Raw genomic sequence first — 23,282 nt, 5'->3', positions numbered from 1 at the left:
GTACTTCCACAAATTTGTAAAACAACAAAAATAGTATGAATTAAATACAACATTATAAAAATAATTCTTCTTTACCATATAAGGACAGATGTCTCTAGTCTTAACTATAACATCCTAAAAATTATGGAAAATAACCAAATACAATAGCAAGGTCCATGAATTCACATCTACGAGAATTGTTATCTATTAAATAAGTATTATAAAAAAACATACTGCATTAGAGTTGGTTAACAAATAAGTAACTAGTCTCAAGACCATCTCTATACGATGTAAGTCAAAATATTAGAATGCTTATTAACAGGTTCATCCTTTAAACAAAGGCAAAGAGAAATGTGCAGGCTACTCATTTTCAATGAGATAAAATATAACGTAATTGTCCGCAAATTTTGAAAACCCCGAGGTGCTTTGGGACTGGAAATAGAAAAAAACATCGGCCATAACAAGAAATAAGAATGATAGTGTTGTATTTTCAGTATATCCTAAATAAGATATTAATGACAATCATTGAGAATTAGCAATAACTTAACCAGTCAAAAATATACGCATGAAGCTAGTGGAAGAGCATGTGAGAAAGTTGAGGATCAAAATTCAAATTCTAGAAAAAATACAGGTAGTAAGTTCAAGAACATAATGAAGGATTGGAAATCGAGAAATTGTCCAAATAATATGTAATGGCATAGAAAATCTCCCCATTACATTTACAAACACACACGCACGCACGCACACACACACACACACACACACACATATATATATATATATATATATATATATATATATATATATATATATATATATATATATACGGAGTGGTTGTTTTTTGAAGGTGCAGTACTATTATTATTATTATTATTATTATTATTATTATTATTATTATTATTAGCCAAGCCACACCCATAGCTGGGAAAGTAAGATGCTATAAGCCCAAGGGCTCCAACAGGGAAAAATAGCCCAGTGAGGAAAGGAAGTAAAGAAATGAATGAATATAATATATATATATATATATATATATATATATATATATATATATATATACACACACATATATATATATACATATATATATACACACACACATATATATATATATATATATATATATATATATATATATACATATATATATATATATATATATATATATATATATATATATATGTATATATATACATACATATATATATATATAATATAAATATATATATATATATATATATATATATATATATATATATATATATATATATATGTATATATATACATACATATATATATATAATATAAATATATATATATATATATATATATATATATATATATATATGTGTATATATATATATATATATATATATATATATATATATATACATATACATATATATATATATATATATATATATATATATATATATATATATATATATATATATATATATTAATATAACTGTGTTTGGGGAGACTGTAGAATATTGATACACACATACATATTAACAAATCATCATCATCAGCCGTTACTAGTCCACTGCAGAAAACAATGCCTCAGACATGTCCTTCCATTTGCGTCTGTTTATAGTCTCTCTATGACAGTCCAAACCCGCTATGTTTCTTAGTTCGTTAATCCAACGTCTTCTCTTCATTCCCTTGATTCCTTTGCAATCTCTAGGGACTCATTATGTTATTCTTAATGTCCATCTATTATCTGTCGTTCTCATATGCTCTGCCAATGTCCATTTGTTTTTCTTAAGTGTTGGAATATCCTCTATTTTAGTTTGCTCTCGTATCTATGTTGCTCTTTTTCAGTCTCTTGTGTTATTTCTATCGTTATTCTCTCCCTAGCTCTATGGGTTGTAACTAGCTTATGATGCCTAAGTTAATACTGGTAGGAATTTTCTCTTTAGAGAAAGGGGGATATTACTTTTAATAATTACTCCGCAGAAACAAGTGTTAGTGATTAAAAATGACACAAGAGAAATTATAACAAATGGCAAGTGTTGCATTCTTGTGATGCTGGATCTAAGTGCAGCATTTGATACTGTAGAACATACATATCTGATGGAAGACCTTAAAGCTGTAGGCATCGTAGAACGAGCATATGACTGGTTTGTGAGTTATCTTGAAAACAGCAAAATTAAAGTAGTAATATCAAATGATGAATCTGAGACAAGAAAACTAACCAAAGGGGTGCCTCAAGGCAGTGTACTAGGTCCTCTCCTGTTTGAAATTTACACGATTGAACTGGCAAATATACTTGAAACTCACAGAGTTAAGTTGAAAATATACGCTGATGATACACAATTCTATTTCCCAATAGCATCAGTTGATGAAGCTAAAAGAAAGATACATGAAATAATGAATAACATTAAGGCTTGGATGTTAACAAAAAAGCTCAAGCTCAATGAAGATAAAAGTGAATGTATTATCTTTGGAAATGAAAAAGATATAAAAAGAATCGAATGCTTCCAAAAAATTGAAATAGGTCAATCGATCATTGACCTAAAGAAATCCGTCAGAAATCTTGGAGTAATCATGGATGATAGACTGAAAATAAATGTACATATAAATAATACGGTAAGAAATTGTAACTATCACATTAAAAACATAGCATTTATTAGTAAATACTTAAATGAAAAATCTATGGCCATTCTTATTAATCCCCACATATTTTCAAGAATTGATTACTGCAACTCACTGTTCTATGGCTTACCAAATTATCAGCTGAAGAAAATTCAGAGAGAACAAAACAGAGCCGCTAGGTTAATAAAAAGGACTACACAATAGGGATAGAATTATCCCTGCGCTAATTAAATTACACTGGCTGCCGGTAAAGGCGAGAATTGAATACAAGCTACGCTTACTAACGTTTAAGATTCTGAACCCAAATATCTAAAAGAATGCCCGAACAAACTAGAACTAGAAACAAATGTTACCATAAGACACATGAGTGACACACATAGACTATCTGAACCAAGAACAAATAGTAAATTTGGTGAAAGGGCTTTTAGCTACTGTGCGCCTAGACATTATAATAAACTGCCAACTGAAATGAAGGACCTAAAGGGAGCAATTGAATTTAAGAAGAAACTAAAGACGTTACTTTTCACAAGATCATATGATTTGGAAGATGCTACAATCAAGGAATTGTAAAAGTTATAATGAAAATGTTTCGTTAGATGATTAATATGGACCCGCCCGAGAAGTAGTTCACTCGACTTCAGTGGAGGGTTGGATTTAAACCCAAAACAAGTAAATAAGTAAAATAACTTTACCAAGAGCTCTCCATCCCATGCTTAGCCTATCTTTTAATTTGGGTCTCGTGTCCATGGGAAACAACTTAGTCTGCTCTAAGTGGGCATATTCATTAAGAAAATCTCTAGAGGTTCGTTCATAACCTTTATTTATCTCTCTGATTTTTCATTGAAATCTATCTAAGTTTTACTTATATTCATGTTCAGTCATACATTTCTACTTTATCTATTCAGGCCTTCTATTATCTTTTGCAATTCCTCCCAAGATATCATATGCAAACCTTAAGTTGATAAGGTATTCGCCATTCATACCAATTCCTACATTTTTCCAATTTAAATCTTTAAAAAATCTTTTAAAAACTTCTTACAGACACGCTGTGAATAATCTATGAGATGGGGTCACACTAACTCCTTTCTCAATCGGAATTTTCTCACTATCATTATGTAGTTTTATGATTGTTGTACTTCCTGCATAGATATCTTGACGTGTTTTAACATAAGATTCATACATTCTTTGATTTTGAAGTGTTATTATTATTGCTGAAGTTTTGACAGAATGAAAAGCTTTCTCATAGTTTATAAATGTCAAACGTAGTGGTTTGTCACACTCTGCTGATTTTTCCATTATCTGGTTAATTACATGAATATAATCAGTTGAATTTCCACTTCTAAAGCATGGGCGCTTTCAGTTGATTAAATTCTAACCGAATTTCTATTATTTTTAAATTTACTACATGCTACTGAGAGAAAACTTATTATGCAGGAGTTTTTTTAGGTCTTTTGTGTGTCTGCTTTTGTGGATTAGAGTAATGATAAAGTTTTTTTTTTTTTCAAGCCGTAGGTATAGAGGATTCTTGCAGACATTTCGTATAAAGTTCAACCAGTTTTACTACTATGAAATCTCCTCTATCTATTGTCAAATCGATTGTTATGTCATCTTCTCCCGCTGTTTTGCCTCTTTTCACGCATTTTAATGCTCTCTTTGCTTCTCCTACTGCTACTTTTGGTATTGGCTCTGGTGTTTCTTTATTTCTACTGGCAAAGTTAATTCTTATAGAGTACCACTATTATATAGCATTATGCAGGAATCTCCATTTTTTTTATCAGTCCAGCTCTCTCTTTTATTGATATTTTCATTTTCACACTTTACAGTAAATATCTGTTGGCGACTTCTTTTCATTAACGAAATGCTTTTTTCCTTTTTTAAGTGTTTCATCAATTTTGATCTGATTGTGTTTACGAATGTATTGTTTTGGATAGTTCTACTAATTCTATTTCACCTCTCTTAGCATTCACCTTCATTTCCATTATTTCTTTATTAGGTTCTTGGCGTTTTCTGATAGTTTCCCTTGATCTTAAATTACTGTTAATTTCTTTCTCGGTTGCTTTAATTTCATGATGTAGCTGGGCGTACCTATATTTTACTGCCTTGATTATTTACCGTACTATAGAGTAATAGAATAAAACAGATGGAAGATTCGCGATTTTATAAGAAATTTTAACATGAATGTGTAAGTCGAATATATCTAACTTATGAAAACTACTCATTAACGTAACTTTCTCAATGCTTGAGTATATATTCCCTACAAGTAAATATACGTAAATCAAACAGCTGGCTGATGTTTCAATCAATGTTAATCTTAAAACAAATGCAAACAATAATAAAAAAGGAAATAATCGTTTAATAATGATTATGCCAGTTATGGAATGTTAAATCAAATATTATCAGGTAAGTTCGTACTTCATAGCTATCTCAAGAAGCTCGAGGCACGAAATCAAAATCTTAGCCTTAGATTATATAGAAGACTCGGAAGAAGATCCGGGTTACAGATGTACGATAATAAAGCTAAACGCACAAGAGCTCTGTCACCACGAATCGTGGCCAAGTACATCAGTTGGATTTATTGATAACGTTGCATTTTCCATATTCTAAATTTATTAGACTTTTACATCTAGCAGGAAAGTTACAATAGAATAGATATCAAGATTACATAAAACTCGAATAATTAGAGGAAGAGGCAAAAGCCGCCTATACAATCAAACTTTTGATTTTCGAGCAACACTGATTAAACTTCCGACGTTCATTTAGAAACTACCTTGACATAAAGTGGATCTCTCTCTCTCTCTCTCTCTCTCTCTCTCTCTCTCTCTCTCTCTCTCTCTCTCTCTCTCTCTCTCTCTCTCTCTCTCTCTCTCTCTCTCTCTCTCTCTCTGACATAATAATAGAAAAAATAGATGATATATGTAGAAACCATAAAGACTGGAATATACTCCTATCCGGAGATTTTAACTTTCCTTTCGTGGATTGGAAAGAACGGATAGAAGAAAGTGGTTGTATGTATACATATAAAAAAGAGAGTAATAGTAGCGCCGAAGATAAGAGGCAATTTGAAAAGCTTCAAGATATACTATTAGAACATAATATGCAACAAATAAACCACATTCCAACAAGAAAGGAAAATGTCCTAGATCTAGTATTTGTGAATGAGGTGAATTATGTTAAAGAAATAATAGTGTATAACACGGGAATTTCAGACCACAATGTCATAGAATTGATAGTCCATTGCAAAGCAAGTGATCGCAGAATTAATAAAAGCACAAAACTTTGGGAAGGATATGGAAAATATAATCTTTACAGTAAGAATATAAAATGGTCAGAAATAAATGAAGAACTGAATAAAGAATGGAAAAATGTATTTGTAAGTGATAATATACAGGTAAATACGGACATACTGTACAAAATACTGGAGAAAATTGTTGAAAAATATGTACCGAAAAAAAAACAATAAACAAAAGACGTGCATACCAAGAGACAGAAGGATCTTATTTCAGAAAATTAGAGAGTGGAAGAAAAATCTTGCAAAAGAAAAAAATGTGTGGAAAATGAGGGAAATAAAATGTAAGATAGAAAATGCAGAACAAAAGATTATACAGTCGAAAGAAAATGAAAAAAGGGACTTAGAAGAAAGGACACTTCAAAATATAAAAAGAAACCCCAAAGTACTTTACTCCTATGCAAAAAAGATGAATAAAGGGAGAGTAGAAATAGACCTTCTAAGAATTGAAGGACGGCTAACGAATGAAAAAAAGGAAATATGCAACATATTAGCAGAAAAATATAAGAGTGAGTTCACGCCAAGAATTGCGAATGAGAATAATGAAACAGAAATGAGAGAAGAAAATGTTGAATATCTAACGGATATAGATATTAATGAAGCAGATATTGTCAAGGCTATAAACGAAATTAAAAATGGATCGGCAGCCGGACCAGATGGAGTTCCAGCGATTTTGTTAAAAAAAAACTGCAAACACTATCGCGAAGCCGCTTGCAATACTGCTAAGACAAAGTGTAGATATGAGCGAGATATATGTTAAACATAAATTAGCTTATATAACCCCTATCTTCAAAAGTGGATCAAGACTAGAGGCAAGCAATTATAGACCTGTTAGTCTAACATCACATATTATGAAAGTGTATGAGAGGGTAATAAAAAAGAAAATAATGAACCATTTGGTTAAAAATAATTTGTTTAATGTGGGTCAACACGGTTTCGTGCCTGGAAAAAGTACACAGACCCAACTGATAGCACACTATGAAAACATATACAAAAATATGATAAATAAAAAAGACACAGATGTGATCTATCTAGATTTTGCAAAAGCCTTTGACAAGGTAGACCATAACATATTGGAGAAAAAAATGAGAAAGCATAATATTGTGGGAAAGATAGGAAAATGGGTAAAAGAATTCCTGCAAAACAGAAAACAGATAGTGGTTGCAAATGACGAGAAATCAGATGAAGCCCAGGTAATATCTGGTGTGCCACAAGGTACGGTATTAGCTGCACTGCTGTTTGTTATTATGATCACAGACATAGACTGTGATGTTGAAAACTCTGTAGTGAGAAGTTTCGCCGATGACACAAGAATAAGTAGAGAAATTACTAGTGATGAAGATAGGAACTCACTACAAAGAGATCTAAACAAAATATATGAATGGGCGGAGATAAATAGGATGGTATTTAACTCCGATAAATTCGAATCAATAAATTATGGAAACAGAGAAGGAATGGTGTATGCATACAAGGGACCTAATAATGAGACAATCACAAACAAGGAAGCAATTAAAGACCTTGGTGTAATGTTAAATAGGAATATGTTATGCAACGACCAAATAGCAACACTGTTGGCTAAATGTAAAGCAAAAATGGGAATGTTATTCAGACACTTTAAAACAAGAAAAGCTGAACACATGATTATGCTTTACAAAACTTATGTACGTAGTACACTCGAGTACTGCAATGTGATATGGTACCCACACTACTAAAAGGATATTGCGCAAATAGAGAGTTTACAAAGGTCCTATACTGCTAGAATAGAAGAAGTTAAGGACCTTGACTACTGGGAAAGACTGCAATTTTTAAAACTATACAGTCTAGAAAGGAGAAGAGAACGTTACATGATAATACAAGCATGGAAGCAAATAGAAGGAATTACTGAAAACTTCATGGAGCTTAAAATATCAGAAAGAGCAAGTCGAGGTAGATTAATAGTGCCAAAAAAGATACCAGGTAAACTAAAAAAGGCGCACAGGACATTAATCCACTACGCACCAGCATCGATAATGCAGCGACTATTTAATGTGCAGCCAGCTCATCTAAGAAACATATCAGGAGTGAGCGTAGATGTGTTTAAGAATAAGCTCGATAAATACCTAAGATGCATCCCAGACCTTCCAAGACTGGAAAATGCAAAATACACCGGAAGATGCATTAGCAACTCTCTGGTGGATATACGAGGTGCCTCACACTGAGGGACCTGGGGGAACCCAAACAAAAAATAAGGCAATAAGGAAATAAGGTAAGGCTCTCTCTCATTTTTCAATACAGTAAAAACTGATGTAAAAACAAAGCTAAGATATTAAACAATCTTGCTTTTCATTTAGTCTCTCTCTCTCTCTCTCTCTCTCTCTCTCTCTCTCTCTCTCTCTCTCTCTCTCTCTCTCTCTCTCTCTTATAATATATATATATATATATATATATATATATATATATATATATATATATATATATATATATATATGTGTGTGTGTGTGTGTGTGTGTGTGTATATGTGTGTGTGTGTGTCTTTAGATATTAGGTTACTCTAGTTCATGAAATTTATTTCCGTTAATTAGGTGAAGAATAAACATGATGTTAAATTTCTATTACTTTTACACGTGAAGTGGAACTCCGAACTGTCTTCATATCACATGGCGCAATTTTAACTTTGCCATCTTTATTTCTATTCTATGAGCCTTGTATTTCTTATTTAACGTTTGGGAAAAGTACTATTGCAAAACCGATGATACTGTCTTGGATGGTCCATATTCATCACATTCTTATTTTTTTTTTTCAGAAACGCCTTTGACCACAAGTACACCGAATAGTCTGGCATATTCTTTCCACATTCTCCTCTGTCCTCATACACCTGATAACACTGAGATTACCAAACTATTCTTCTTCGCTCAAGGGTTCAACTGATGCACTTTAATTGTTCAATGGCTACTTTCCTCTTGGTAAGGATAGAAAAGACTCTTCAGCTATGGTAAGCATCTCTTGTAGGAGGACACTCCAAAATAAAACCATTGTTCTCTAGTCTTGGGCAGTCCCACATCCTCTGTACAGTACCATGGTCTTCCATTGTTTTGTGGGTAGAGTTCTCTTGCTTGAGGGTACACCCCAAGAGGTTTACTCTTCACCCCTCAAGGGTTTTTTTTTTTTGGGGGGGGGGGAATTTATAGTTTATATATGTAAGATCTATTTTAATGTTGTCACTATATTGAAAATATTTTATTTCAATCGATCATTTTTTTTTCTCTTCTAGCTTGTTTATTTCCTTGTTTCCTTTCCTCACTGAGCTATTTTTTCCATATTGGTGCCTTTGGGCTTATAACATCGTGCTTTTCCAACCAGGGTTGTAGCTTAGGTAACAACAACAACAACAACAACAACAATAAGGGATTATCACATCCTAAAGTTGGATAGGTTGTGGAATGAAATATAAACAATTACAAATTTCAATAATCAAAGAAAAAATTGATGTGTTCATATAAAAGATAAGTTTGCCTTAAATGAAATTACTCATTTTGCATTGTATCAGATTATTCAGAAGAAACTTTGAATTTTATTTTTGTTAGGCAGGAAAAAACGAAATACTATAAGTAATGAGTACATTTTACAATTGAAACCAAACCCAGAAAGGAACGAAGACATAATAAAAAGCCTGCTAATTTTTGAAGAAAACATTTAAATATATGGATATCATTTATAAATTGTAGAAATGCCAAATGACATAAAATACAAGACAAAACTGAAAAATAAACACAAACCTAATAAGGGTTGCCGTTACAAAGAACATAATACTGAGTAACTGCACTGGTGTACTGTGGCGTTGTAAATTTTCTATTTTGTCAAACAACATTTCTATTGACAGCAATTATTAATACTTAGATTTTATTAGTGTTATTGCCATTTTAACGACACAACTCATAAGTTTTACCCATCCCGTTGTAATATCCGAGTATCCTACAAAAGCTATCCTGAACTATGTGACAATCAGGACCCACTGACAATATAGCCTCTGATAGACCCACATTTAACATCAAATTAAGAAATTCGAGTTGGTAAGAAATTAAACAATTTGGTTATTCTTAAATTATATTACTGTGATGAGTGAATTAATAATGCACCTTGATTTACCGTACATTATACTGTAGTTTGACTCTTAGATCTAGCTACCTTTTCTAATAATTTTGATAAATTTTGTTTTATTGCAAATTCTTTGGCATACAATATCTAACATAGATTGAAAACTACAGCAGGAAACCAGGGTTTTTTTAGTGGGGGTGATAATGAATTACAACTGCAATTAAAAAAATAAACTATGTGGAAAAACACACGATACATCCTGACCTTGCTAAAACCCACATTTGGTTACACCTGTTACTGTAAAAATCTAACTAACTAGCTTATCTGAACTAGGGCTTTGTCTACATTGCAATAACCTCTGGAAATGAATGATTATTTACAGGTTAATGGACAAACTAACTCTAACCATCCATGATAGAAGCAAGTTTTTTTTTTCCTGTCAATGATTGAAAAGCTTAGTTTTGGGTTGTCAATTATTATGTTTTATTATTAATAACACATCTATCTATCTATCTATCTATATCTATCTATCTTCATCATCACCCATTAATAGCCCAGGTCTTAGACATGTCCTTCCAATTGCGTCTTTATGGTCTTTCTGTGCCTGTCCACAACGCAAACTTTCTTAGTTCGTCAATCCTTCATCTTCTCTTTCTTCCCCAGTTTCTTTAACAATCTCTAGGGACCCATTCTGTTATTGTTAATGTCCATCTATTGTCTGTCATTCTCATTATATGTACTACCCATGTCCATTTCTTTTTTTTCTACATGTTAAAATATCCTATACTGTACTTTAATTTGCTCTCGTATTCATGTTGATATTTTTAAATATTTAACTTAGCCGGTGAATATATAATAGCTGCAACTCTGTTGCTCGACAGACACATACATAAAAAACTCGCGAGCGATCGCTATGCAGGTTGCGGGTGTGCCCACCAGCGCCAACTGTCGGCCAGATACCACTCTCGAATGTAAACAAAACCTTCAATTTCTTCTCTGTCGACGTGTCGACAAGACGTACTTTTACTCGCTGTTGAACCTGGAGTTTTTCCCATCATATTTGGTGAAGTACTTTAATTTGGTTTGAGCTTTCGCAGTACAGGTGTTTTTCTTCAAATAAATCCTTGAACTCGTTTTTGGATAGATTTAATTTTTGATGACAAAGAGAGTATGGACTTTCTTTGACTTTTAAATGGCCGACCCTTCCCTTAGACGGAAGTGTGTTTAGGCTTTTAGCAATTATCTTATCACGTTATAAATTAATTATAGATTTTCCTCTATATATTTTATATCTCACCGCCTTTATTAGGCCTCTTCGATTAACTTTCCATTTATAATAAACATAAAAATAAATTTTAATGATTTGTTTATATGCGACCTTTCCTGAGAATAGCGGTCCTAACTTGGAAACCGAAGTTAAACAACGTTGAGCCCTTTCAATCGTAAATAGCTTTTAAAGAACTAATGATTTAAAACTTTTTAAATGAATATTTTTTAATAGATATTTTATGAAAGATTTTCTTTGAATAGTCTTCGTACTGTTTCAAAGATGAACTAACGTTTAGTTTATTTATGCTACGCAGTTTGCGCTCTATCGTTACGATAGAGAGAGAGAGTATCACGGTTTCACTTTGCAGAAAGAGTAAATCGATTCTGACGTTTTGTTCATTCTTCTTTCAAAGCTTAAATGTTTTAAATTCTATTTTAAAGGAACTTTTTAATTGAAAAACCTTTCAGTTTTTTCCTTTGGTCAAATAACATGTTTTTTTGACGAAACGTAAGTGGGCTCTTCTCTTAGGTGCGAAATCAAGAGAGAGAGAGAGAGAAAGATAGAGACGGAGGGAGAGAGAGGAGAGAAAACGTTCCGTTCAAGCGGGTAACGTTGTTCTCGAGTTACTCTCGTCCCTAGTCTCTGTACGGGGAGAAAGGATAAAACGTTTTTAGTTTTTTATTCTCGTCCCCAGGCAATGTACGGTGAGAGATTGAAAACGTAGTTTTGAATGAACTAGTGTTTAGTCTCTTCCCCAGCCACTGAATTTTTTATCTTAAAATATGTTTACTGTTTTTTGCTGGTATTAATGTGCTTGCATTATACGACTGATTTCGCAATTACTACCTTTTGATGAGGGTAGAATTGCGTGCTTCAGGTAGAAATCAGTAAAAGTTTCGATTTCAGTGAAATAAGTGCAAAACAGAAAATCGTAGTGATAAAGTGATATTGCGCAAAGTGTTATCAGTGTTGCGACCGAGGGTTCGTCTGTTCGTGCCTGTCGTTCGCCTAGTCCGGGACCTCTTGCAAGCTCCCAAGCCCAGGGGAGAAGTAATGTCGTACGACTTATGGGTTCGAGAGGCCTTGATCAGCGAACAGACGTTCCTTCTATGGTATCGGGTGTATCTTACCAAGATCACCCCTACCATAAGGCGAGAGAGACGATTTTCTCCTCGTCATCCGAAGGCTTTTCGCATAAGAAACCTGAAACAAGGTTTCGAGGCCCTTAAGCGAAAGTCAGTCCTTTCAGGACAGGTCCAGCGTCCTGGTTGTAGCCATTAGGACAGCTCTGACCCTATGCAGTCATCGGAAGACTGCTCGCCGCCTAACAAAAGCGTAACACAGACTCCGAGAGTTTTTTTTTGTTGGCAAGGTTTTGCGGTCACAGACGTTACCCTCGTCTCTTACCGCAACCATTTCCGTTGATCCTAAATGGGTTGTACGGCAAGACATGCAGAATAAGCTTGCCTCCCTTATGGAAGACTATTCTGCCGATAAATCCGTTGAGCCTAGCCGTTTATCTCATCGAGATCCTGGCTTTCAGCCACCCTAACGTTCCTTTGTGCGTCCTGTTGACGTTGGCGTAGCTAAGTCACGTCAGTCAGGTTGTTTAGAACCACACTCGATGCGGTCTCGTGTGGATTTTCAGCCACATTTGGACGTTAGGCCACTTGCTGATGCTCCTGTTGACGTTCAGGACGTTCGCTAACAATCGGAGTTGACTTGTTTTGACGCTGAGCGTCAACCTCCGCATTCTAGAGTTGTTTTGACTGCTCAGTCTAGGCGGTCAAATCAGTCTCGAGTGGACGCTGTGCGTCCTCACGCACCTGTTGTTGTTGAAAGTTCACAGACTGTCAAGCAGTTACATGACGTTGCGTCCTGGTCTCTCGCACCTGTTGTTGTTGACAGTTCACAGACTGTCAAGCAGTTACATGACGTTGCGTCCTGGTCCGCTACTAATGCACCAGTGCGTGTGGACTCTGCTTGTAAAGCATTGCCACCACGGTAGGTCTCTCCCTTGCTTGAGACTCAGCTATTATCGGACAAGGTTCCTTCAGATGAGGAAGTTGCTGTTCCCCCTCCTACTGATATTCCCTTGAGGACTCTGTCAGACGGAGAGGAGCCTAAAGCTGCTTAGCCCTCTATGGACTTTAAATAAATCATGCTGATTTTTAAGGATCTTTGTCCGGATCTTTTTGTAACTGCTGCTCCTCGTTCGCCTAAACGTCAGAGCTTACACTAGGCCTAGCTACTTCGATGCCGTTGTTTTATAAGCTAGTGCTCTCTCGCTCTCTTAGAGAGCTTTACGTTTGCTAGGCGACTGGTTTATCACCAGGAGGAGTTTGGGGGATACAACCTTTGCTTTCCCTTCTTTTAAACTGGCTTATAGAGCGAGAGTCTGATATGACACGAGAGAAGTTCTCGGCTTGGGAGTTCCTGCCTCTGCCCAGATAGACTTCTCAAACCTCATAGACTCTCCCTGGCGCCTGGCCATGAGACGCTCCAAGATTTTACAGGTCAACTTCACAGCTGTTTTCGAGCCTTTGAAGTTTTGCTGTACAATTATGTCATGCATAAACAAGGCTTTCAGGGATGGTTCCAATGATCTGACAGCCACATTCTCTGCAGGAACAAGTCCCTCAGGGATGGCTCCATGATTTGGCAGCCATGTTCACTGCAGGAGTACGTAAGAGGCAAGTGCGCTCAATGTCTCAATGTGTTCATTGTCAAGACAAACTTCACGATGAAGTCTTCCAGGCTGTCTTGACAGCATTTATGGAAGGCGACTGGATGGTCTCTCTCGACCTTCAGGAGGCATACTTCCACATTCCTATACACCCGGATTCCCAACCGTTTCTGAGGTTTGTTTACAGGAATGTGGGGTACCAGTTTCGAGCTATCGGGGATCCGAGCCTCCCTGTACTTGGACGACTGGCTTCTCAGAGCATCGTCCAGCCTTCACTGTCTGCAGGATCTACATTGGACGTTGAGTCTGGCCAGGGAGTTGGGACTTGTGGTCAACCTAAAAGTCCCAACTGATCCCATCCCAGATTATTCTATTTTTGGGGATGGAGATTCGCAGTCAAGCCCTGCTCGAAGTCCAACTAATGCTGAAAAGAAAACGTTTATTCAGTCAGGAGTTGGAACAGTCTCGTAGGGACTCTCTCATCCCTGGAGCAGTTTGTCTCACTTGGGAGACTACCCCTTCTGCCTCTCCGGTTCCATCTAGCCTCTCACTGGAACTAGGACAAGACATTAGAGACGGTATCATTCCCAGTCTCCGAACCAATAAAGGCATGCCTGAAATGGTGGGACAGCAATATCAGTCTGAGAGAGGGACTATCCCTAGCAGTCAAGAACCCAAACCACGTGTTGTCCTCAGACGCGTCGGGTTTGGGTTGGGTGCGACCCTGGACGGTCGGGAATGCGCTGGTCTGTGGACCTCAAGTCAGAAGAGCATGCACATCAACGGCAAGGAGCTATTAGCAGTCCACTTGGCCTTGATGATATTAGGAAGCGTCTTCGAAACTAAGTGGTAGAGGTCAACTCAGACAACACCACAACTTTGGCGTACATCTCCAAGCAAGGAGGCACACACTCCTTCACGCTGCTCGAGATCGCAAGGGACCTTCTCTTATGGTCTAGAATTCGAGGCATCTCCCTGTTGACGAGATTCATCCAGGGGGACTTGAACGTCTTGGCAGACTGTCTCAGTCGGAGGGGTCAGGTGATACCCACAGAATGGACCCTCCACAAGGACGTGGGCAAGAGTCTTTGGGCTTCTTGGGGTCAACCAACCATAGACCTCTTTGCCTCCTCGTTGACCAAAAGGTTACCAATCTTTTGCTCTCCAGTCCTAGATACAGAAGCAATCTACATAGATGCGTTTCTACTGGATTGGTCTTTTATGGACTTATATGCATTCCCACCATTCAAGATAGTCAACAAGGTACTGCAGAAGTTCGCCTCTCACGGAGGGACAAGGTTGACGTTGGTTGCTACCCTCTGGCCCGCGAGAGAGTGGTTCACCGAGGTACTTCAATGGCTGGTAGACTTTCCAAGAAGTCTTCCTCTAAGGGTAGATCTGTTACGTCAGCCCCACGTAAAGAATGTCCATCAAAGCCTCCCCGCTCTTCGTCTGACTTCCTTCACACTATCGAAAGACTCTCAAGAGCTAGAGGTTTTTCGAAGGAGGCAGTCAGTGCGATTGCAAGAGCTAGGAGAGCTTCTACCATTAGAGTATACCAGTCGAAGTGGGAAGTCTTTCGAGACTGGTGCAAGTCAGCATCTGTGTCCTCGTCCAATACCTCTGTAGCCCAAATCGCAGATTTTCTTTTACATCTGAGAAAGGTTCGCTCCCTTTCAGCTCCCACGATTAAGGGCTACAGGAGCATGTTGGCTTCGGTCTTTCGACATAGAGGCTTAGATCTTTCCAACAATAAAGATCTCCAAGATCTCCTTAAGTCTTTCGAGACCTCTAAGGAACGTCGTTTGGCAACTCCTGGATGGAACTTAGACGTGGTCCTAAGGTTCCTCATGTCAGACAGGTTTGAGCCATTACATTCAGCCTCCCTGAAGGATCTCACCCTCAAGACACTTTTCCTAGTGTGCTTGGCTTCGGCTAAAAGGGTCAGTGAACTTCATGCCTTCAGTAAGAACATCGGCTTTTCTACAGAAAAAAGCCACTTGTTCACTTCAACTTGGTTTCCTGGCCAAAAATGAACTGCCTTCTCGTCCTTGGCCTAAATCTTTTGATATTCCTTGCTTATCAGAGATCGTAGGCAACGAACTGGAAAGAGTATTATGTCCTGTTAGAGCTCTTAAGTTCGATTTAGCTCGTACTAAGTCATTACGAGGGAAATCTGAGGCATTATGGTGCTCAGTTAAGAAACCTTCATTGCCTATGTCAAAGAATTCTTTGTCATATTTTATCAGATTTTTTTAATACGAGAAGCTCATTCTCACTTGAATGAGAAAGACCGATGTTTGCTTAAGGTTAAGATGCACGAAGTTAGAGATATAGCAACCTCCGTGGCCTTCAAGCAAAATAAATCTCTGCAAAGTATTATGGACGCGACTTCTTGGAGAAACAAGTCAGTGTTCGCGTCATTTTACTTAAAAGATGTCCAGACTCTTTACGAGGACTGCTACACACTGGGTCCATTCGTTGCAGCGAGTGCAGTAGTGGGTGAGGGTTCTACCACTACACTTCCCTAATTCCAATATCCTTTTAATCTGTCTCTTGAAATGTTTTTAATATTGTTTTATGGGTTGTTCGGAAGGCTAAGAAGCCTTTCGCATCCTGATTGATTTGGCGGGTGGTCAAAGTCATTTCTTGAGAGCGCCCAGATTAGGGGTTTGATGAGGTCCTGTTGTATGGGTTGCAGCCCTTAATACTTCAGCTCCTGGGAGTCTGTCAGCATCCTAAGAGGATCGCTGGGCTCCGTGAGGAAGACAGACTTACAAGGCAGAGTAATCGTCTAAGTCAACTTCCTCACCAGGTACCTATTTATTTTGGTTTTGTTATATTGATAACTGCCAAAATGAAAAAACTCTTAGCTTATACGCTGTAAACATAATTAACTCTGGTCTCTACCCACCTCCTCGGGTGTGAATCAGCTATTATATATTCACCGGCTAAGTTAAATATTTAAAAATGATATTTTAATTATAAAATAAATTTTTGAATATACTTACCCGGTGAATATATAATTTTCAATATTAAACTTAGCCGGTGATCATATAGCTGCAACTCTGTTGCTCGACAGAAAAACCTACGGTCAAAATACGCCAGCGATCACTATGCAGGTGGGGGTGTACATCAACAGCGCCATCTGTCGAGCAGGTACTTAGTACTCCAAGCAAACAAAGAACCAATTTTCTCTCTGTCGGGCTACCGGCAAGACCTACTAATATGCTGTTACTAACTGGATTTGTTTTCACAACTATTTGGTGAAGTACACTATTCTAGTTTTGAGCTTTCGCTATGCAGGTGTTTTATCTCATCTCAAAACTTGAACTCGTTTTGGATAGATTTAATTATGGTGAAAAAGAGAGTATGGACTCTCTTTCACTTTTAAATGGCCGACCCTTCCCTTAGACGGAAGTGTGTTTAGGTTTTTAGTAATTTTGCTTAACACGTTATAGATCTATATATTTTATATCTCTCCGCCATTATTAGGCCTCTTCGATTAACTTTCCATTTATTATAAACATATAAAAATAAATTTTTATGTTTTGTTTATATGCGACCTTTCCTGATAGTAGGCGGTCCTAACTTGGAACCGAAGTTAATCAACGTTGAGCCCGTTATATCGTATTTAAAGAATTTAAAATTTTTTAAATTTAATGTTTTATGAAAGAATTTCTTTGATAGTCTTCGTACTGTTTTCAAAGATGAACTAACGTTTAGTTTTTTAGACTACGCAGTTGTTGACATTCAGGACGTTCAACATGCGCTCTATCGTTACGATAGAGAGAGAGTGTATCACGGTTTCACTTTGCAGTAAGAGTAAATCGATTCTGACGTTTTGTTCATTCTTTCTTAGCTTAAATGTTTTTAAATTCTATTTTAAAGGAACTTTTTAATTGATAAACCTTTCAGTTTTTTCCTTTAGTCAAATAACATGTTTTTTTGACGAAATATAATTGGCCTCTTCTCTTAGGTGCGAAATCAAGAGAGAAAGAGAGAGAGAGATAGAGACGGAGGGAGAGAGAGGAGAGAAAACGTTCCGTTCAAGCGGGTAACGTTGTTCTCGTGTTACTCTCCTCCCTAGTCGCTGTACGGGGAAGAAGGTAAAACGTTTTCTAGGGTTTTATTCTTGTCCCCAGGCTATGTGCGGTGAGAGATTGTAAACGTAGTTTATTTGAACGAGTGTTTAGTCTCTTTCCCAGCCACTGAATTTTTTATCTTTATATATGTTTTCTGTTTTTTGCTAGTTAATAGCTGCATTACAGTATACGACTGATTTTGCAATTACTACCTTTTAATGAAGGGTAGAATTGCGCGTTTCAGGTAGAAATCAGTAAAAGTTTCGATTTCAGTGTAATAAGTGCAAAACAGAAAATCGAAGTGATAAGTGATATGCGCAAAGTGTTACAGTGTTGCGTCCGAGGGTTCGTCTGTTCGTGCCTGTCGTTCACCTAGTCCGGGACCTCTTGCAAGCTCCCAAGCCCAGGGGAGAAGTAATGTCGAACGACTTATGGGTTCGTCAGGCCTTGATCAACGAACAGACGTTTCCCTCCGTGGTTTCGGGCGTATCTACCCAAGATCGCCCCACCCACACAAAGACGAGAGAGCCCATTTATTTCTCGTCTGCGGAAGAGGTTTCTCGTAAGAAACCATGGACCAAGGTCTCGCAGCTTATTAAGCGCAAGTCGGTCCCTTCCGCGCAAGTCCAACGGCCCAGTTGTAGCCACTGGGTCAGTTCGGACTCGCTGCAGTCTTCCGACGACTGCTCACCTCCTAAGAGAGGCAAAGCGGTACCGCATCAGGCAGTCACACCGTCTGTTGACGCACCTGCTCCTGTAGACCCTAAGTGGTCTGTGCTGCAGACCATGCAGTCTCAGTTAACGTCATTGATGCGGGACTTTCGTGCGGAGAAGGTTGACACTGCACCAACCTCTAGCCTACAACCAACACGGTTGTGCGTCCTGTGGACGCTGAGGCAACCTTCTGCCGCACTCCAGCTGAGAGAGTCCCGCCACCCATGCGTTCCAGTGTACCCTGCCAGCCGCATGTTGACGTTCAGTAACGCACGGAACCTTCCGTTGACGTTCGCGAGGTACAACAACAGTCTAAGTTGTTTTGTTTTGACGCGGTGCGTCAACCTCCGCATCCTAGAGTTGTTTTGACTGCTCAGTATAGACAGTCAAAGCAGTCTCGAGTGAACACTGTATGTCCTCACGCACCTGTTGTGGTTGACAGTTCAGTTGTTGACAGTTCACAGACTGTCAAGCAGTTACATGACGTTGCCTTCTGGTCTGCTACTAATGCACCAGTGCTGTATGTCCTCACGCACCTGTTGTGGTTGACAGTTCAGTTGTTGACAGTTCACAGACTGTCAAGCAGTTACATGACGTTGCCTTCTGGTCTGCTTCTAATGCACCAGTGAGAGACTCACTGAGATAACCTAGCTTTTATCGGACAAGGTTCCTGTAGATGAGAAAGTGCTGTTCTCCCTCCTACTGATATTCCTTTGAGGACTCTGTCATTTGGAGAGGAGCCTTAAGCTGCTTAGCCTCCTATGGACTTTAATTAAATCATGATGATTTTTTAAGGATCTTCGTCCGGATCTTGTAACTGCTGCTCCTCGTTCGCCTAAACGTCAGAACTTACACTAGGCCTAGCTACTTCGAAGCCGTTGTTGTTAAGCTAGTGCTCTCTCGCTCTCCTAGAGAGCGTTACGTTGGCTAGGCGACTGGTTTTTGCACCAGGAGGAGTTTTAGGGATTCAGCCTTTGATTTCCCTTCTTTTAAACTGGCTTATAGAGCGAGAGTCTGATAGGACACGAGAGAAGTTCTCGGCTTGGGAGTTCATGCCTCTGCCCAGATAGACTTCTCAATTCTGGTAGACTCGCCCTGGCGCCTAGCCAGGAGACGCTCCAAGTTGTTTACAGGTCAACTTCTCAACTTTTGTCGAGCCTTTGAAGTTTTGCTGTACTATTATGTCACACATAACAAGGCTTCCAGGGATGGTAAATGGTTCCGCCTCAGTCGCTAACCCCGTCTGTTGCCACACCTGCTCCCGTAGACCCTAAATGGGCTTTGCTGCAAGACATGCAGTCCAAGCTTGTGTCCTTGATAGAGGACTTAAATGCGGAGAAGAACCTTCTGGCCAACAACCTTCCAACCGGTTGGTTGTGCGCCCTGTTGACGCTGAGGTAACCTACTCGCGTCTGCCAGTTGAGGTGGTTCCTCCTTCTGGCCAACAACCTTCCAACCGGTCGGTTGTGCGCCCTGTTGACGCTGAGGTAACCTTCTCGCGTCTGCCAGTTGAGGTGGTTCCTCCACCGATGCGACCCAGTGTGGGTTGCCAGTCGCACGTTGACGTTAAGCGACGCTCGGAGGTGGTTGTTGACGTTCAGTGTGTCACTAGGAAGACGTTCAACAACCAGCAGAGGTGACTTGTTGTGACGCAGTGCGTCATCCTCAGCAACCCGGTAGGGTGTTGACTGCACACCCAGACAGTCTAGACAGTTTCGGGTTGACGCTGTACTTCCTCGCGGACCCATGGTTATTGACAGTTCACAGACTGTGCAGCAGTGCCATGATATTGCGTCCGGCTCCGTCACGCATCCACCAGTGCGACCGGATTCAGCGAGTCAGACGTTGCCCACTCCGTTGCCGTTTCCTCATCAGTTTCGGATGAGGAACCCTCTGATGAGGACGTTGCTGAACAAGACGATCAACCCCAGCCCTGCTATCCATCCAGAAGATGCTGAAGAAGGAACGCTGCCCAGTCAGGCTGTGGATGAGTCTGGTAGGGACACTGTCATCCGTGGATCAATTTGTGTCACTAGGAAGACTACACCTCCGTCCTCTTCTATACCATCTAGCTTTTCACTGGAAAAAGGACAAGATGCTAGAAGCGGTCTCGATCCCGGTTTCCGGAAAGATAAAGTCTTGTCTGACTTGGTGAAAGGACTATATCAACCTTAGAGAGGGTCTTCCCCTGACTGTTCAGACTCCCAACCATGTTCTCTTCTCAGACGCATCGGACGTAGGCTGGGGTGCGACATTAAACGGTAGGGAATGCTCGGGATTATGGAACTCGAGTCAAAGGACAATGCATTTCAACTGCAAGGAGCTACTGGCAGTACGTCTGACCTGGAAAAGCTTCAGGTCTCTCCTTCAAGGCAAAGTGGTGGAGGTGAACTCGGACAACACCACGGCTTTGGCGTACATCTCCAAGCAAGGAGGGACCTACTCTCTGACATTGTACGAGATCGCAAGGGACCTCCTCACCTGGTCAAAAGGTCTAGACATTTCACTAGTAACGAGGTTCATCCAAGGCAACTTGAATGTCATGGCAGATTGTCTCAGTCGGAAGGGACAAATAATTCCAACAGAATGGACCCTCCACAAGGATGTATGCAAGAGACTTTGGGCCACCTGGGGCCAGCCAACCATAGATCTCATCGCAACCTCGATGACCAAGAGGCTCCCAATATTTTGCTCACCAATCCCGGACCCAGCAGCAGTTCATATAGATGCCTTTCTACTAGATTGGTCACATCTAGATCTATATGCATTCCCTCCGTTCAAGATTGTCAACAAGGTACTGCAGAAGTTCGCCTCTCACGAAGGGACAAGGTTGACGCTAGTTGCTTCCCTCTGGCCCGCGAGAGAATGGCTCACCGAGGTACTTCGATGGCTAGTAGACGTTCCCAGAACACTGCCCCTAAGGGTGGACCTTCTACGTCAGCCACGCGTAAAGAAGGTACATCAAGGCCTCCACGCTCTTCGTCTGACTGCCTTCAGACTATCGAAAGACTCTCGAGAGCTGGAGGCTTTTCGAAGGAGGCAACCAGAGCGATTGCTAGAGCAAGGAGAACATCCACCCTTAGAGTCTACCAATCGAAGTGGGAAATCTTCCGAAACTGGTGCAAGTCAGTATCCGTTCCTCGACCAGTACCTCTGTAACTCAAATAGCTGACTTTCTCTTATATCTGAGGAAAGAACGATCTCTTTCAGCTCCCACTATCAAGGGTTACAGAAGCATGTTGGCATCAGTCTTCCGTCACAGAGGCTTAGATCTTTCCAACAATAAAGATCTACAGGACTTCCTTAAGTCTTTTGAGACCACGAAGGAGCGTCGTTTGGTTACACCTGGTTGGAATTTAGACGTGGTACTAAGATTCCTTATGTCAGACAGGTTCGAACCGCTACAATCAGCCTCCCTGAAAGATCTCACCTTTAAGACTCTTTTCCTGATATGCTTAGCCACAGCTAAAAGAGTCAGTGAGATTCATGCCTTCAGCAAGAACATCGGATTCTCATCCGAAACGGCTACATGTTCTACAACTTGGTTTTCTAGCCAAACACGAGCTGCCTTCTCGGCCTTGTCCAATATCGTTCGATATTCCAAACTTATCGTATGGTTGGAAATGAACTAGAAAGAGTCTTATGTCCTGTAAGAGCTCTTAAGTTCTATTTAAAAACCTTTACGAGGCCCGTCTGAAGCTTTATGGTGTTCAGTTAAGAATCCATCTTTGCCTATGTCAAAGAATGCTTTATCCTATTTTATCAGACTGTTAATACGAGAAGCTCATTCCCATCTGAATGAGGAAGACCAAGCTTTGCTGAAGGTAAGGACACACGAAGTTAGAGCTGTCGCAACTTCCGTGGCCTTTAAACAAAATAGATCTCTGCAAAGTATAATCGACGCAACCTATTGGAAAAGCAAATCAGTGTTCGCGTCTTTTTATCTTAAGAATGTCCAGTCTCTTTACGAGAACTGCTACACTCTGGTACCATTCGTAGCAACGAGTGCAGTAGTGGGTGAGGGCTCAACCACTACAATTCCCTAATTCCATAACCTTTTTAATCTTTCTCTTGAAATGTTTTATTATTGTTTTTGGGTTGTCCGGAAGGCTAAGAAGCCTTTCGCATCCTACTTGATTTGGCGGGTGGTCAAAGTCATTTCTTGAGAAGCGCCTAGATTAGAGGTTTTGATGAGGTCCTGTTGTATGGGTTGCAACCCTTGATACTTCAGATCCTAGGGGTCGCTCAGCATCCTAAGAGGATCGCGAGGCTCCGTAAGGAAGACGTACTTAAAAAGGCAGAGTAATTGTTCAAGTCGACTTCCTTACCAGGTACTTATTTATTTTATGTTTGTTATTTTGAATAACTGCTAAAATGAAATACAAAATACTTAGCTCATAATAATGTAAACATGTAATGCTGGTCTCTACCCACCCCCCTGGGTGTGAATCAGCTATATGATCACCGGCTAAGTTTAATATTGAAAAATTTTATTTTTATTAATAAAATAAATTTTTGAATATACTTACCCGGTGATCATATATTAAAGGACCCTCCCTTCCTCCCCAATAGAGACCCAGTGGACTGAGGAGA

At 39.1% G+C, this 23,282-nt stretch overlaps 1 protein-coding gene across 1 annotated transcript in view; it reads left to right on the top strand.

Moving 5' to 3' along the window:
- The first annotated feature begins 9,658 nt into the window (after window positions 1–9,658).
- The window catches only part of LOC137630678 (putative RNA polymerase II subunit B1 CTD phosphatase RPAP2), a 91,209-nt gene continuing 77,585 nt past the window's right edge, over window positions 9,659–23,282 (top strand). Inside the window, exon 1 of the mRNA XM_068362297.1 lies at window positions 9,659–9,909. The gene's annotated coding sequence lies outside the window, so the exon portion shown is untranslated. The remainder of the gene's footprint in view (window positions 9,910–23,282) is intronic.

The sequence above is a fragment of the Palaemon carinicauda genome, chromosome 38 (genome assembly GCF_036898095.1).
Source record: "Palaemon carinicauda isolate YSFRI2023 chromosome 38, ASM3689809v2, whole genome shotgun sequence".
Taxonomy (NCBI): Eukaryota; Metazoa; Arthropoda; class Malacostraca; order Decapoda; family Palaemonidae; genus Palaemon; species Palaemon carinicauda.
This window is presented reverse-complemented; position numbering and strand designations above follow the sequence as displayed.